Source organism: Cottoperca gobio, chromosome 7, assembly GCF_900634415.1.
Source record: "Cottoperca gobio chromosome 7, fCotGob3.1, whole genome shotgun sequence".
In the NCBI taxonomy this organism is placed as follows: Eukaryota; Metazoa; Chordata; class Actinopteri; order Perciformes; family Bovichtidae; genus Cottoperca; species Cottoperca gobio.
In genome coordinates this window covers 21056072-21075094 of record NC_041361.1, presented here as the reverse complement: position 1 = coordinate 21075094, position 19023 = coordinate 21056072, and positions in this window count along the sequence as shown.

Below are 19023 nucleotides of genomic sequence, written 5' to 3'. Positions count from 1 at the left end.
AGGTGAGGGTAGGAACGAAGATCGACCGGTAGATTGAGAGCTTTGCCTTCTGGCTCAGCTCTCTTTTCGTCACAACGGTGCGGTAAAGTGACTGTAATACCGCCCCCGCTGCTCCGATTCTCCGGCCAATCTCTCGCTCCATTGTCCCCTCACTCGCAAACAAGACCCCGAGGTACTTAAACTCCTTCACTTGGGGTAATGGCTCATTCCCTACCCGGAGTAGGCAATCCACCGGTTTCCTGCTGAGAGCCATGGCCTCAGATTTGGAGGTGCTGATCCTCATCCCAACCGCTTCACACTCGGCTGCGAACCGATCCAGTGACTGTTGAAGGTCACAGACCGATGATGCCATAAGGACCACATCATCTGCAAAGAGCAGCGATGAGATCCTCAGGTCACCGAACTGCAACCCCTCTCCTCCACGACTACGCCTCGATATCCTATCCATGAAAATCACGAACAGGATTGGTGATAAAGCGCAGCCCTGGCGGAGGCCAACATTCACTGGAAACGAGTCCGACTTACTGCCGAGTATTCGGACACAACTCTCGCTTTGGGCGTACAGGGATTGGATGGCCCTCAAAAGTGACCCCCTCACCCCATACTCCCGCAGCACCTCCCACAGTATCACCCGGGGGACCCGGTCATATGCCTTCTCCAGATCCACAAAACACATGTAGACCGGATGGGCGTACTCCCAGGCCCCCTCCAGGATCCTTGCGAGAGTGAAGAGTTGGTCCGTTGTTCCACGACCAGGACGGAATCCGCATTGTTCCTCTTCAATCAGAGGTTCGACTACCGGCCGAACCCTCCTTTCCAGTACCTTGGAGTAGACTTTACCAGGGAGGCTGAGAAGTGTGATACCCCTGTAGTTGGCACACACTCTCTGGTCCCCCTTTTTAAATAGGGGAACCACCACCCCGGTCTGCCAACCCCTAGGCACTGTCCCAGACTTCCACGCAATGTTGACGAGGCGTGTCAACCAAGACAGCCCCTCAACACCCAAAGCCTTCAGCATTTCTGGACGGATCTCATCAACCCCTGCGGCTTTGCCACTGTGGAGTTGTTTGACTACCTCAGTGACTTCCATCAGGGAAATTGACGATGATCCCCCATCAGCTTCCAGCTCTGCCTCAACCATAGAGGGCGTGTTAGTCGGATTCAGGAGTTCCTCAAAGTGCTCCTTCCACCGGCCGATAACCTTCTCAGTTGAAGTCAGCAGGGTCCCACCCTTGCTGTACACAGCTTGGATGGTTCCTCGCTTCCCCCTCCTGAGGTGCCGGATGGTTTTCCAGAAGCACCTTGGTGCCGACCGAAAGTCCTTCTCCATAGCTTCTCCGAACTTCTCCCACACCCGCTGCTTTGCCTCTGATACGGCAGAAGCTGCCGCCCTTCTAGTCCTTCGATACCCTGCAACTGTTTCCGGAGTCCTCCCGGATAACATAACCCGGAAGGACTCCTTCTTCAGTCGGACGGCTTCCCTGACCACCGGGGTCCACCACGGTGTTCGAGGGTTACCGCCCCTTGAGGCACCTAAGACCTTGAGACCACAGCTCATCACCGCAGCTTCAGCAATAGAGGTTTTGAACATCGCCCACTCAGGTTCAATGCCCCCAACCTCCACAGGGATGGCTGAAAAGCTCCGCCGGAGGTGTGAGTTAAAGATCCCCAGGACAGGGGCTTCCTCCAGACGTTCCCAGTTCACCCGCACTACCCGTTTGGGTTTACCAGGTCTGTCCAGAGTCTTCCCCCACCCCTTGATCCAACTCACCACCAGATGGTGATCAGTCGACAGCTCCGCCCCTCTCTTCACCCGAGTGTCCAAAACATGCGGCCTCAGGTCAGATGATACGATTACGAAATCGATCATTGACCTTTGGCCTAGGGTGCTCTGGTACCACGTGCACTTATGAGCATCCTTATGTTCGAACATGGTGTTTGTTATGGCCATTCCATGGCTAGCACAGAAGTCCAATAACAAACGACCGTTCGGGTTTAGATCAGGGAGGCCCTTCCTCCCAATCACGCCTCTCCAGGTGTCTCCATCGTTTCCCACGTGTGCGTTGAAGTCTCCTAGCAAGACTACGGAGTCCCCTACTGGAGCCCCCTGCAGGGCTCCATTCAGGGTCTCCAAGAAGGCCGAATACTCAGAACTGCGGTTTGGGGCATAGGCACAAACAATAGTCAGAGTTTTCCCCCCCATAACCCGAAGGCGTAGGGAGGCGACCCTCTCGTCCACCGGGATAAACTCCAACATAGCGGTGCTCAGCCGGGGGCTAGTGAGTATCCCCACCCCGGCCCGACGCCTCACACCTTGGGCAACTCCGGAGAAGAATAGAGTCCAACCCCTATCCAGGAGTACGGTTCCAGAGCCAAGACTGTGCGTGGAGGTAAGCCCCACCAGATCTAACTGGTAGCGCTCCACCTCCCGCACTAGTTCCGGCTCCTTCCCCCACAGAGAGGTGACGTTCCACGTCCCCAGAGCCAGCCTCTGCTGCCCGGGTCTGGTCCGTCGAGGTCCCTGACCATCACTGCCACCCATGTGACAGCGCACCCGACCCCAGCGGTTTTTCCCATGAGTGGTGGGCCCACAGGATGGATGGATGGGAGGCACCACGTAGCTTCTTCGGGCTGTACCCGACCGGGCTCCGTGGCAAACCCGGCCACCAGGCGCTCGCTGTCGGGCCCTCCCTCTGGGCCTGGCTCCAGACGGGGGCCCCGGGCTTCCTCCGGGCAGGGTCTCTCCTTTCCTTTTCCTTTCTTTCATGAAGTCGTTTTTGAACCATTCTTAGTCTGGCCCCTCACCTGAGACCAATTTGCCTTGGGAGACCCTACCAGGAGCACTAGGCTCCAGACAACACAGCTCTCAGGTTCATAGGGACACACAAACCTCTCCACCACGATAAGGTGATGGTTCCCAGAGAGGTCTTATGTCTATTTTAATTACTCAATGTGTATAGTAGTCGTGTGTTTCTTCATACGCTTGCAAGTCTGTCCGTCTATGAATGTGTGTGCATGTGAGAGTTTATTCACCACCAGCGTCCTTCTGAATCTTCTTGATAAACTCTTGTACCTCGGCAGGGCTGTTGAAGGTGTAGACTCGCTCCTTATGAGTTACCAACATTCTGGCCGGGTGAGTCACTCCATGTCGGTTGCGTAATTCCTGACGGACCGGGTCGAATTGTTTCCTCAGTTGGTGTATTCCTGTAGCCAAGTCCGAATAAAACCTGGCCTACCTGCTGGTCCTTGTACCGAATGTCTTTTTTAGCCCGTGTAGCAGCTATGACCGCCTGCTTGTCCTTGTAGTTGAGAAACTTCATTATTAGAGTCCTTGGAGGCGCCTTGATGTCCCTCATCGGTCCGATACGGTGCGTCCTTTCAATCACCACAGAGGCCTGTCGAGTTGTGTCATTCAGCACCTCCGGAATCCATTTTTCCAAAAAAGCACACGGCCCCCTCCGGCAGATTTACCAGTCTCAGGTTGTTTAGTCGAGATCTGGTTTCTAAGTCCAGAAGTTTATCCTCCAGAGTTTTACTTTTTGACTCCAGCGTGTGTACTTTAACACGATAAACAGAAGAGCTCAAATCCAGAAATCAGCACATTTCACAATACATGTCTAATGTTTTCGTGATGAAGACATTTCATTGCCTACTGATCTCTGTACTCTTGCCAGCTATAGCTCAAAATGCTGTTTTATTGTTCTGTGCAGATCAGAGTGCATCTGATTCTCTAAGTCATTTCACAAAATAAATAACTGAATGGTATTCTGACGGCATTTCATCAAACAATAAAGCTGGAAAATGTGCGAAAATGTTTGAAAGAAGTGAAACTAGACATTCCAGTTGTTTTGTTGCTTTCATGCTGCCACAGATCAATTCCCCAAGGGAGCCCTTAAGGCCCCTTCAGATAACCTAAGGATGTACAATGAGGAAGTTAATAGACACTCGGAGAACCTTTGTCTATCTTTTGTAAGGGCTTCGCTGTTTCCAATATGCCTTTGATAGCCCCCATTTACCGAGGTACGATCATAGAATTGTTGTTGGGTCTATTATCTAACACACATCAGCCATGAAATTGAATCCTGCCAATACATGGGGGGATGCATCTAAAAGGTTTGCAGCGATGAAAAGACAACTTTGGTGTTGTTGTCAGATGCTCCAGCTTGAATGTGCACGCCCTCACATTGATGCACAGATATCTTATCTTAACCCTAAACCAGGGGTGGCCAACCAGTCAGAGGTTAAGCGCCAAAAATGTTACTATGTTACTGCAAAGAGCCACATCATACACACAGTCACAGATGTGCACCCCCACCCCCCCTCTCATTCTTTCTTTTGTTCTCAGCCTTTCTCTGTGCTCCCTCACTCTCTTCCTCCCCTCTCTCTCACACAGATAAAAATTAAAATCTAAAACTTTACATACGCACACACACACACACACACACACACACACACACACACACACACACACACACACACACTCAAAGACTCTCCCTCCCAAAGACACACACACCCTCACACAGACAGACACACATAGCTCTGCTCAGACAGATTTATTGTAAATGTCACACTCCATAATATTGACAGAAATTGAATTAAACCTCTCCTACCAGTATTCAGAGGCCAGTTATTATCAACAACATCAAACATTGTGTGCACTCTCAAAAACAAACTCTCAGTAAAAAAAATTGAAAAAGTGTTTTATCTTCCTATGCATGTTGCTTCTTTGAATTAGTGGGACTTCTGACATTCCTTGCCTTGAACAATCCTCCTCAAATCTGTCTTGTATTCCGTTGTGGTCACTCGAAGCAATTCTTTCACATGTGTGTCAGTCAGAACAGACTTTGATTTCACATGTTTCAGGGTAGAAAACACCGACTCCGGATCATATTACTCCTGTATTAGCTGCTCTGCACTGGCTCCCGGTAAAATACAGAATAGAATTCAAAATCCTTCTCCTGACTTACAAAGCAATTAATGGTCAGGCTCCAGCATATCTTAAAGATCTCATAGTACCTTATAAACCAACTAGAGCATTACGCTCCCAGACTGCAGGGTTACTTGTGGTTCCTAGAGTCTCTAAGAGTACAATGGGAGCCAGAGCCTTCAACTATCAAGCTCCTCTCCAGTGGAACCAGCTTCCAGTTTGTGTTCGGGAGGCAGACACACTCTCCACATTTAAGAGTAGGCTAAAGACTTTCCTTCTTGATAAAGCTTATAGTTAGGGCTGGCTCAGGTTTGCCCTGGATCAGCCCCTCCCTGCTCTCTTCCTTCTCTTCCTCTCTCCTCCCCTCCCTCCCCTCTCTTCTTCTCCCTCTCTATCTGTATGCATTTATGTAAATGTATGTTACTAACTCATCATCCGGGGTATCATCCCCGGAGTGTCTGTCTCTCATGTGGCAGGTTGCCACTGATAAAGTTTACGTCAGGATCAGGAATTGTGGCTGCGCCTGCTGCCCTGGTCCTGCTGGACACCGGGAAGCCTTTTTGACATTTTCCTGGATTCATCCATACTTTCTCTTTTTTTTTCCAACACAACATAATTTCTGTCAAATGTTGTATTTGTACTATGTTGTTTATCCTGTACACACGACATCTATTGCACGTCTGTCCGTCCTGGGAGAGGGATCCCTCCTCAGTTGCTCTCCCTGAGGTTTCTTCCATTTTTCCCTCTTTAATTTTGGGGTTTCTTTTAGGAAGTTTTTCCTTGTGAGATGCGAGGGTCTAAGGACAGAGGGTGTCGTAACCTGTACAGTCTGTAAAGCACACTGAGACAAATGTATAATTTGTGATATTGGGCCACATCAAAATTAGATGCGCTGTCATGCTCTCATACTGACACCACACATGCACACACGTAGCCTACACACAAATAAAATTCGATATGAACTGAAGAGCCGCATGAAACTGGGCAAAGAGCCACACGAGGCTTGAGAGCCGCGGGTTGGCCACCCCTGCCCTAAACGGACTCAACGAGAAGGGAGAGGGTGCTGTAAATTAAATGTGTCGTAGTGAAGGATACTATTAATTTCCTCTTGTCCAACTAAATTCCTGTATGATTTAATATCATCTCAACTAATTCATACTCTAGACTACCACCAGACATACTCTCGGTTCTCTAGTGGACCCAAGCACAGAACACGGCTTAAAAGTTGTGTCATCTGACGCCATGTGTAAAGCCTCCGTTAACCCCTGTCCTCTACCTCCTGCAGTCCATTGCAATACATTTCGTGATGGAGTTGTTAATATGTCTCAGGTAGACCAACAGCGGCAGTGCTAGCTAGCTCCGAGCTAGCTGCTAAATGCTTTGCGTTGAGGTGATATTTCAGCTTGAAGTTCTCCGATGGTTCGAACATTCTTTGCTGCAGGAATCACACAGAACGGGACATCCGGGAGTTTAGTAAAAGTAAATTTTCCATTCACCGGGCCAAGTAACGTTTTCTCATCCGCTTCATCTGTGTCGGTGACGCAAAGGGTCAAAGGGCATCTAAGAGCGCGATTAATCTGCGTACATTTTTTTGTTGCGTACGAAGATGGTGTAAGAAGATGACATGATTAATAGACACCGGTCGGACCTCAAACGAGGAAAAACAATGTAGAAAACTCAATGTAAATATGACATTTATGTTTGTTTTTATGTATACACGTGATCAGTGAAGAGTGATGAGATGTTTCATCTCTTCAGCAGAAACTTCAGAAGAGTTAGTACAAGCATGCATTTCATCCTGCTCAACCAACAAAAGAGGAATGCAAGAAGTTGATCAACGTCCCTCCCCCCAACAAACATGTGATCTTACAAAGATTGATGTTTTTCGAAAGCATTTCGAAATTATAATTCTTACTATAATGAGCTTCATTGGTGAAATGTGTGCTCCCCTTTCTGTCTCAGCAATCCCTTTGGAACAGGCTCGTACATTTAATCCTCAAGCTCCACTCGACCTACACATTCCCACTGCACTACTGAAGTCTCCGGCTCCTGCACCACGGAATGTGTCTTTTGCTGGTCACAACCTTGTGACATCACCACAAATGAGAGAGAACGACGTGTAATGGGAAAAAACCTTGCAATGGAGAGCCGTCTCTCTCTCCTCTGCTTTAACTAGTCGCCTCCCACAAGGCACTGATTAGGTGTTCTGTTCCACACAGGTGAACAAAATGCAAGGGAAGTGTTTGGGGAGGGAATTTTGGGTTGGTTTTGTTTGGAGAGGATAGACGGAGGAGTAACAGACGGAGGAGTAACAGAGGAGCCTGGCAGCTTGCCAGGGATTGAAACAACGCATTTAGTGTATTTAGTCCAACAGAAGGATTAGGAAAACCAGTGTGAGTATTTTGTACCTGCTCTACTTGCAGTGAGTGTGATTCCTTTTTGGATGTTTTTCCTTTTTTGTAATGCATTGCTTTTTCCTCAATTGTTTTGTGTAATTTAATTTGTCTAATTGTCTTCTGATGCATGTCCTTTCCTTACACCTCTCTGCAAGACAAGGCTAACCAACCTTACAGGAAACAATGGTGAGTATCATAGTTATATCCAGTGATAAATCTGAGGGCAGAGTGATAGAGAGAGTCAAGCAGCATCAATTACTATATTATTATATACTCTGTCAATTACATCACCATAGGCCAGAACTGATTAGAAAATTGCTTCAACCATCCCCTTCCTACTAATCATAGGAAATATGCTTCTGTTTCTGTGCAATAACCCAATTTGCTGTCGTAATTTGCTCAAAGGAACAGTTATGTAAATACACACATTTCTCATCAAGACAGAAGCCAAGATATTTATACTCTGTAAAGCGTGTATTTTGCTTTCATTAAGTATCAATTTAAGTTGAATAAGTTCATCTTGTAGAGCAATAAACGACTTGTTGCAGGTTTTCAATGGCTAGTCAGCAATACAATATACAGTGTATAATGTGTCGGCCCCAAAAAGATGGGTTTGACAGACGATCATTAATGTAAATGGTAAAAGGACAAGACCCAACATTGAACCATGCAGAACACCTTTTGTTATCAGCAATAACCCTGACTTCACTCACTGTAGTAGTAAGTAATCATTCTGGAAACCATTATGATTATTATTATTATTATTATGAATACTGTTATTATTACTATTTCTACTAATGATTAACACTATTGCTGTTTTTTTATTTATTTTTTTCATCCTGAGTTTATTTATTTAATATTTGTTTCCCCACCCTCTCACCATCCACATGATAAATGTGGAGATCTCCCATGGATGTGCTCTCATGCCCAATGTCCACCTGGAACATCACCCCAATCTCAGCATCCACAGCCTCCGTGACCACGTCCACCTCCGTAAGGACATTGTGAGTGTCTTTTTCTAAGACGCTTAAGGATGAAGCTTCAGGACGAAGTCAGAGTGGAACCTCCGTGAGGGGCAGACGAGCCAGCCACCATGTGACCGGGACACCCCTCTCACCACTGGCGAGAGAGCATTGCAGCTTTCTACCTGGACCTTACCATCCTCCACCATCAGCACCTCAACAACAGAGCCACCAACCCAGAACCAGAGCAACACCAGCAAGACCTTCCCAACAAATACCAGGCCCGGCCCAGGATTATCAACCCTGCTTCAGAGTCACAAGGCATTATAATTTGTAACAAATCAGAACTATCAAAATATATAATACAATCTGAGCCTTCCCACATTTGAATCAAAATATGAAATACATCCCATATACAGAAAGAGATTTGTTTTTATGTGCAATATATACAGTATGTTCCTCCCGGTGACTCCCTGCTCTGAAATCTTCCCAATCTTCGACCCACCTTCTGCTCACCTCTTGGTGCCAGTACAGTAGATTACATGATAGCAGATTTAGACCCTTTCTCTCTCAGTTCATTTATATTCAAACCACTTACACCTCTGTCTGATCACAGCCAATTTACTGTGTTGATTAAAAGGACAGAAACTTCACAATCAGAGCCCAGCGACGTGTTTAACATCAGGAGAACATAGAGATGGGCTCCACACAGTGCACAAAGAGTTCCAGGAAGCAATTGGAAATCAACTAATTAAAACACTCAACTCTCTGGACACCACATATAATCACAGTAAGGAAGGTTTAGACCTGGCAGTTAGAAAAATTAACCCAACTGAAAAAATCAACAGCAACAAACCCCCAAAACAAAAAGAGATCAATTGGTTTGATAAAAGAATGCCAACAAAAAATGATTTGATGAAAAAATGATTACTGAGCAAGAACTGGGAGAAAAAAAGTGAATTAACTTAAAGCCAAAAAACAAGTGGGCTGGACAGCATCCTAAACAAGATGCTAAAACACACAAGTAAAAAAATCTGATTGGCTATGCTCCAATTTAATCTTGAATGTAAGTTACTTCCCTGACATCTGCAATCGTGGAACGTCAAAACAGAAATAAATCTGACCTTGATCATTACAGAGGCATTTGTGTGATTATAAATTCCCAGCTTATAGACTTCCTTATGAAACACAATGTCCTGAGCAAACGTGAAATTGGATTCGTACCAACTCACCGCATTAGACCACATTTACACCCTACACACCCCAGTGGACAAATATGTAAATCAAAATCAAAACTTCAAACTAAGCATTTGATTAAATTTGGCACATCGGTTTATTTTACAAACTACTTCAAGGTGGTGTAGGGGGTAAAACCTTTGACTTCATTCATCCTTCATCAACAACACTCAAGAACGTGGGGTGATACAAGGCTGCTGTTTATCAACTTCCCTGTTCAACATCTATATTAATGAATTGGCCACCATCTTGGAAGAAAAAAAAGTCAATTGTGAAATGTTCACTGTGCATTGCAACCTTGAAGCTGTGGAACGACTTTGTGATTCATATAAACGGTTTCATACTCACCAAGATGTACAGTACGTAGATGGAAATGTAGGTGCACTCTGGAGAACCCTGTATGCAGGCTGCATTCGATTTACAACAGTACACATAAGTACATAAGGCGTCCCGGAGCTCTTGCATTGACGACTTTGTCTTTGCTCAGGTTCTCAGTTTTACTCACAGAATACATAAAAGTACATTTAGCAAAGCAGCGCAAGACAATGGATACAGTCTGCAGGACTGGAAGCGCTTGACTCCGATGTGTCGTACTAGCAACATACTGCTCAAGACGAGAATCTGTATCTCTCATATGAAAAATGGCATGTATCTAAACACTCACTTTTCAAAGAGACCCTCTCATGAGCTCCATGGGATCTACAATGAATGGTGATGTCGTTTTCCAAGAGAATTGATGCATTGATCTGTTTCCGCCAACATAACCTGCTCTGGAGCGAACCTTCCCTGTGTTTGGGCATGATATTACCTGTCCTGCCTGGGGGAGACTCTCTAAAAGAGACGGGGGAGGCTGGTGAATGAATGTTTATTTACGGGGATCCTGTAATCCAGAGGTCACGAGCCGTGCATGCACTGGGGAGCACAAAGACTACAGAGCGGAGTCCTACAGACACGCATTCTTCACAAAAGTGATCCATAAAACCAGAGGAGAAGACAAGAGGAAAAAGTGAAAGCTTACACCACCTCATTGTCTTCATTGAACATGAAAACACTTCTGCTTCTGAGTTGTTATTGAATCGTTTTTTTAATGTATTTCGCCAATTACGGGATTTTCAGGAGACGTGTTTATGTTTGAAATAGATGCCTAAGTGACTTTCCAGGCAGAAAATGATTTACCATAAAAAATACATTTTAAAATGAGGTGTAAAACAGTGTTGATAAATGCCACATGACAGTGATAATATGGCAATCATGAAACCAATATAATCCCATAATTGTTTCATATTGCTGTTTTGCTTCAGATATAAAAAGCTGGTTCACTATAATGCATTTTAAAGCTGCCTTCACACCGCGCGCTCTCCTTAGGAAACACCAGCACGACCAGCGCAGAGCTGTTTTACGGCTGGTCAGGTGAAAGCAGCTTAAGAACTTGAATTTGTTTGTTTGCATACTTTTTAACATCATGTTGCAGAAATTGAATATATTTCAAGAATGCAAAATGTAACATGAAGCCTATGTGACCACTTCCTGAACGATCACTGAAGGATGAACAATTACAATATAAATGACAGTTTGTTAGTTGGGAACATTATGTTTTTGGCTTCACCTCAGTGTTAAAATCAATACAAACAGCATCAACACACATGATTTAAAATATTGTAAATAAGATGGGAGACGAGCTAGATTAAAATAGGCATCCTAATTACTGTAAATCTGTCAAGAAATACTTGCTGTACAAATTATTGATGGCTCTTGTCTACAGCTCAGTGCAGAGAAGTGAGGGAAGGATCTGGAAAGATTTACTCTTTATATTTAATTCTTCTCACTCGGTTGAATCTGGAGCTTCCCTATAATTTCACTAGCTATATTTGATTACCATACCAGATTTCCACCATATGATAATATTAAAGAATAAAATACTTTCCACCATTTTCAGAGTTTGTAGACCACAATTAGAAAGATTTAACTTCCAAGGCACAATTATAACAATGTGTTCAGTATTTGTGAAGCTATGGTGACTACTGACACTGAGTGTCAAAGGTTCACAGTTACTTTGTCAGGAATTTAGTCTGTTGCGAGACAAATAACAAAATATTAAAATTAGAACGCTTGTGGTGCTTCTGCGTTTAGAGTATCTCTGACAGCTGAACGTTTACATTCACTTGTTGTGGTTTATTGGAGAGAAAATCTATAATCCACAAAGCATCCTGCTTAATATGTAACATTAGTACCTCCTAGATGTTTTTTATGTGCAAAGCAGTTCTCAAATATTTTAAACTCTCTCCATATATTTGCAAAGCATAGATGGCTATTAACATTTAAATTGTTTAACTGGTTAGCTCTTTAAAAACAAAGTATATTTTATGAACTATGATTTGTCACTGATTTAAAAAACGTCACCACGTTGATAAAGTGGACATGATGTAAAGAAAGTAATGAGTTAGGGACCTCTGCTGGTGAAGAGTCAGCATTACACTCAACAGTATTGAATAATTAAGTGAACATATATTTGAACTACAGTACATCTCCACACTATACAGCAGATTATAGCGAAGCCTCAATCCAACCCATGTCTTTGGATGCAGCATCTCACAGACAAAGACATACAACACCATGTCTAACTCATCACAACCACTACGTTTTCAGAATAACATTAATATATCTATTTATTGCTGTTATTAATACATGTATTACTTATTTACACATATTTCACCACACATACTGCAGTAGACAGAATGTAATATTTCCAATAGAGAGCGGCATCAGGAAGAAACAAGACATCCAGGCATAAATCTACTATTCAGAAACATGTAGTTTATGACCTTCCTTAAAGACGTGTTTCACGTGAAAACATTTGTATTGAATTTTAATTGTATTCAAGATCTGGAATGCATCGCATGTCTGGTCATTTATACACAAATACTGCTGCACTACGTGAAGTGTCGGAACTTATCCTGAAAAATGCAACGATTCAGACCATGTGCAGAATGGCAAAAATCGGGATTTGAAGTCTTAAACTTTGTATTATTAAAAATTACAACCGCATACCACCTCCCCTGCTCAGCAAATCAGATTACCCATTACACTAAGAGTTGAATATATGTTTTGTAACGTTTTACACATATTTGCCATGGGAGATCGGGAATTGAGTTTGGAAATTGAAAAAGTTACAACAGGATATGGCATGTCAACATTTAACAAACGCATTTTAATCAATCAAGTAATTTATACAGTATATATCAAAATATTACTTCTACAGAATTTCTCAAAGGTTATACAACAACAGTGGTGTCTCCGGAAGGCACAAAGCATCATCAAGGACTACAGCCACCCAGCACGCAGACGGTTCTCCTTGTTACTGTCAGGCAGACGATACAGGAGCCTGGCTGCACCAACAGACTCAGGGACAGTTTTTACCACCAAGTCATCAGGCTTCTCAACCACAGACACACTCACTCACTTGCTGTCTGGACTTATTCAATTTAAATATATTTTACTTCTTATATTTTTTTCTCTTCATATATGTACATACGTTTTTTATTTTGTAATTTTGTATTTTCTTTGTAATTTTGTAACTTTTGTAATTACTGTTTAGTTCAATTGTATATAGTACTTATTTTAAAATATTTCATATATTTATAATTTAATTTAGCTGATTTTGCTGAGCTGACATGCTGTCTCTCTCGCACACATTTCATTGTACTGTTGACCCTGTGTTAACTTGCATATGACAAATAAAACTTGAAACTTGAACTTGAAACTAAAGCTGACTGATTTAGATCTTTGAGTGGATACATGACACATTTGCCATGCCTCTAGTTTACCCTTATTATCACGATCTGGTTGTACTTTGGTTTCCTGTTTTATTTTGAAATGTTCACTTGCCCTTATGTACTTCCTGTTTGTGTGTTTTCCCCCCCTTCTGATTCTTTCTTGTTTGATGTCTGTGTGTACAGGACTGTCTCAGAAAATTAGAATATTGTGATAAAGTTCTTTATTTTCTGTAATGCAATTAAAAAAACAAAAATGTCATACATTCTGGATTCATTACAAATCAACTGAAATATTGCAAGCCTTTTATTATTTTAATATTGCTGATTATGGCATACAGCTTAAGAAAACTCAAATATCCTATCTCTAAATATTAGAATATCATGAAAAAGTATACTAGTAGGGTGTTCAACGAATCACTTGAATCGTCTAATTAACTCGAAACACCTGCAAGGGTTTCCTGAGCCTTGAAAAACACTCAGCTTGGTTCAGTAAACTAAATCACAAGTATGGGGAAGACTGCTGATCTGACTGCTGTCCAGAGGACCATCATTGACACCCTCCATCAGGAGGGTAAGACACAAAAAGAAATGTCTCAAAGAGCAAGCTGTTCACAGAGTGCAGTTTCAAAGCACATCCACAAAAAGTCTGTTGGAAGGGGGAAATGTGGCAGGAAACGCTGCACAACCAAGAGAGATGACCGCAGCCTTAACAGCATTGTGAAGAAGAGTCGCTTCCAGAATTTGGGGGAGCTTCAAAGACAGTGGACTGAAGCTGGAGTCCAGGTATCAAAAGCCACTGTTCACAGACGTGTCCGGGAAATGGGCTACAATAGCCGTATTCCCATGGTCAAGCCACTTCTGAACTCAAGACAACGGAAGAAGCGTCTGACTTGGGCTATGGAAAAGAAGCACTGGACAGTTGCAGAGTGGTCCAAAGTCCTCTTTTCAGACGAAAGCAAGTTTTGTATTTCATTTGGAAGTCAAGGCGCCAGAGTCTGGAGAAAGGCTGGAGAGGAGCAAAATCCAAGTTGCTTGAAATCCAGTGTGAAGTTCCCACAGTCAGCGATGGTTTGGGGAGCCATGTCAGCTGCTGGTGTTGGTCCACTGTGTTTCATCAAGCCCAGAGTAAATGCAGCTGTGTACCAAGAGATTTTAGAGCACTACATGCTTCCGTCTGCTGAAAAGCTCTATGGAGATGAGGAATTCATTTTCCAGCATGATCTGGCACCTGCCCACAGTGCCAAAACCACCAGTAACTGGTGTACTGACCATGGCATTACTGTCCTCGATTGGCCTGCCAATTCCCCTGACCTGAACCCCATAGAGAATATGTGGGGTATTGTGAAGAAGAAGCTGAAAGACACCAGACCCAACAATGCTAATGAGCTAAAGGCCGCTATTGAAGCATCCTGGGCATCCATAACACCTCAGCAATGCCACAGGCTGATTGCCTCCATGCCACGCCGCATTGATGCAGTAATCCGTGCAAAAGGATTCCCAACCAAGTACTGAGTGCATTAATGGACATTTTCAAATGTTTGATTTTGTTTTGCTGTTATAAATCTTTTTTTTTTACTTGGTCTGAGGAACTATTCTAATTTTTTGAGATAGGATTTTTGAGTTTTCTTAAGCTGTAAGCCATAATCAGCAATATTAAAATAATAAAAGGCTTGCAATATTTCAGTTGATTTGTAATGAATCCAGAATGCATGACATTTTTGTTTTTTTAATTGCATTACAGAAAATAAAGAACTTTATCACAATATTCTAATTTTCTGAGACAGTCCTGTATATATCCCTGTCAGTGTGCTTTGTCGGATCGTCTTTCATGTTTCCCCCCATGTTGGCGCGTGGTGCCGTGTGTTCCTGGTTTGTGTTTTTCAGTTATACGTGGAGTACATTAGGAGTCGACCGTCACGCCGGAGTGATCAGATCACATGATCACACGCCGCATAAAATCAACAGTCCGGCCAACATTGCAGACTGATTATGTTGAAAGTACAGGCTTGAAACTCTCTGCCAGTCTTTGTTTTATGCAAATCGACCCAGTAAAAACGGAGATACGATGATATAAAGTTGATGCAAAAATATATATTTTTTGCATGCTCAAAAGTATGAGAAATGCAATGTGGTGGCCGTTAAGTATTTTAAATCTTCGCCGTATTTTGTCATTTTACGAAGCGGAAAATAACGCTGGAGACTGTAGATCCTGCTCAACAGGTAGCATTTACCAGGGAGGGGGTGGGGTAATCGAGTAAACGGAGTGATGCAAAGCAAAACGAGGCGAGACAGAAAGAGACGGAAAGAGACGAAGGGAGGCGGCGATTGAAGGAAAGTGACAGACAAACAATTGAGAATTGAGAGATAGATAGATAGATCTTGTGTTGGTCCGAATACAAGATAAAATGCACATGTTAGAGTGGCGTTTTATTGTGACAGCCTAAGGATAAGGATATATATGATGCAGTAATCATGCTGTCTACTCAGCATCTTGATGTGCCACACCTGTGAGGTGGATGGATTATCTCAGCAAAGGAGAAGTGCTCACTAACACAGATTTCTTTTGTGTACATAGAAAAAGTATTAGATCTTTGATTTCAGCTCATGAAAAATGGGAGCAAAAACAAAAGAACTTGAGGGAATGAGGGGAAACGCCTCTGGATACACCTGCTATTTGTTCATAAAATGTGTACTTAGGTTCATTAAATCTGTTTTTACGTTTTTTTTCGTGTGGTTTTGGGTCCAATATGTTCATATAGTACGTCAAAATGAAAAAGTAACTATCAGGTTATATAGATGAGGTTGTGCTGGGGGAAAAAAAGCATTGCCATGCTAAACATTTCTTAATGGGGCTTAGTAAGGCAGAATCAAATGTATGCGAAAACGGCCAAATTAGCCCCGGACTCCAGAGGGTTAATTAACTAGTTTTCTGCATTTGGGTCCTTTCCTGTCCTGAATTGTGACACTTATGTTTTGTTGCATTCCCTTGAGAGATCGGTAACCCTAACCGTCCAAGGAGCTACTCAACAGCACAAGATCATCCGCATAGGCCTTCGCAGTAGGTCCCTGGAAGGAAAAGCCCTGACCCTCGTGTTCAAGAGGAGTGAGGGGACATGGAGTCACACTCTGTTTCTCTCCTACTTTCATGGCGATAGCACCAGAATCCTCATTGTCATACGAGTTTCTGATGTACTGGTCTGACCCCTTCTGTTCAAAAGCACTCATGTGGTGCTCATGTGTCACATCGAAAGCCCAGGTCATCCTGACTGTCAGGATCCACGAAAAAAGACAAAAAAATGTCTTGATGTCCTAGTTATTTTTAAGACGGCCAGATTGAACAAGCACCACTGAAACATACATCTGGTAAACAATGTATAGGAGCGTAGGGCCCTGCGCCACCCGGCTGCAGGGGGGGGGGGGTGCTTTCCTCTCCCTGCCCAGTGAATAGTTGTGTGTGTGTGTGTGTGTGTGTGTGTGTGTGTGTGTGTGTGTGTGTGTGTGTGTGTGTGTGTGTATGGTGGACAAACTTTGTCCACGTCAGATACCTTCAAGCGTTCAAAGATAATTTATTGTCATTTTCAACACAGGGTTGCACAACGGGTGAATGACCTTTGACTTTTAATATCCATGTGGAGTTCAATAATAAGATTTAATACTGTATTCATCTCATTATTAGAATCGATTGGGTTCAGTCAGAATGTACATGAACCCACTCACTGTTTTACCACACCATCTGGTATATTGTATTAACATTGAATATTTTACAGTCTGTCCAAACAATCCTCTTTTATTGGACCGTTTTTTTTAATAACTTAGTAAGTACTGTTATAACCCCAAGGTTTCATTTCAGCACTGTAGGCAGACTGACAGAGAGCCATAGCTACATGAGTTTCTTTAATGACCTATAACAATTATTAGAGACAAAATGAATCACCTCCTGCACTTAACCAGTACCGACTTATCTTCAACCACCGGAACCTTAAGAACAGCTGTAACACCTGATTTATATTTAGACTTCTTTTCTCCCATCGATCTCTGAGACCCAATTAAGCTGTTTAAATAAGTTTTAGCCTTAATTAACACTTGACCGTAAGGAATCTCAGCCTTATCTTTGATCAGGATCTGTCCTTTAACTCCCACATAAAACTCATTTCAAGGACTGCCTTCTTTCATCTACGTAACATTACATAAATTAGGCACATCCTGTCTCAAAATGATGCAGAATAACTAGTCCTTTTGTCCTGTGTGGGAAATCTTCAACTGGGCCAGATGGGTTAAGATTCTCAGCCACGCTTTTTCAAAAGCTATAATAAACAAGTTTAACTCAAAAACATTTGAAAAGTTTCCCCTGGTGTTAGTGTTCCTGGTTCTTGTTCCTGCATCTGCCTTCTTGTCTGTTTTGATTGCCTGCCTGATTGACATCCTGTGTATCAAAGTAAAGACTGTTCTTGATCTAAACTCTTGCCTCTGAGTTGTTGCTATTGAGTCCTCTGCCCGTGTTCCCACCAGTTGTTACAAATTATCTCGATTACCGGGTGTTAAATCCTGGACAGAGTACTAGGGGCTTCACGAGACATGAGCTTAAATAGTTTTTATAGATTATACATTATAATAAATACTTGCACCACCGTCGACATTACCATTTTGGGCCAGGGAGGTCACAAATGTTTCCTGTGCAAAGCTATGATGGTATTTGGTTTTTATAAGCGTGCCCTCACAATGTTCAGACTTTTTAATGCATCAACGGATTCATATTGAATCATTCAGTATTATGTAGGTTTATATGTTAAAATACTAAATTGTATGCTTATTTACAGTATATTTATATGATGACAGGTCAAATTTGGTTCAGTCGATTTTAATTAATTGTGACGCGCCGTGTAATCTCACCTCAGTATTAAACCTTACAATTCATACACACACATTCAAGGCTCGAGTCAGTTGTTAGTGCAAAAGAAAAGTAATTAAAACAGCGAAATCTTGACGGTTGCATGATCAGAACCATGGACAGCACTACACATCAAACAAGTCCAGTGTGCAGCTCAGGGGACTTTATTCTACTCTTTCATATATACAGCTCGATATTGGAAAACATACAATGAAAAATACCCAATATTTGTAACCACCTAAAAGCTTCAAAAAAACAACTTACACGTCAAACCAAGTCAAAACCGCCATAACTACATACAATAATGCAAACCTGTAATACAGTGCTGCCTCACAGGGGTTGAAATGTAATTGTTTCTTTGTTATACTTTTATACTCCCGACAATAATTCTGTATTGTGCTTTTCAAAAATGTAAAAACCTGTTGTCCAGCTTGTCTTTATATCACCTGTTACTTGCTATGCACATTACAATATAAAATAATATTATGTATATCTGTAAGTGACCCAACTCTTATTCGTTTTTCTTTACTGTTGGTATTACATTTGAGTCACATTACATAAAAGCTGAATTTTCTAATAAAAAAAATATCTATATAAAATAGAAAAAGCACTTAAATCTCATATGAAGAGGAGTGTCGTAGTGATGCATTTAGAATTTGAGTCACTGGGTCACATTAAAATAAATAACGTACACATTAGTAATAAAAATAAGTGTGCTACATGAGACCAATTTTGTATATTTTTTAATAATAGCTGCTTACTAGTATTGGCAAGTTATTAAAAAACATTGTGAAGATTGTGGAACTTGTGAAGTCATCAAGTATAAAGTGTGGAGCTGCTC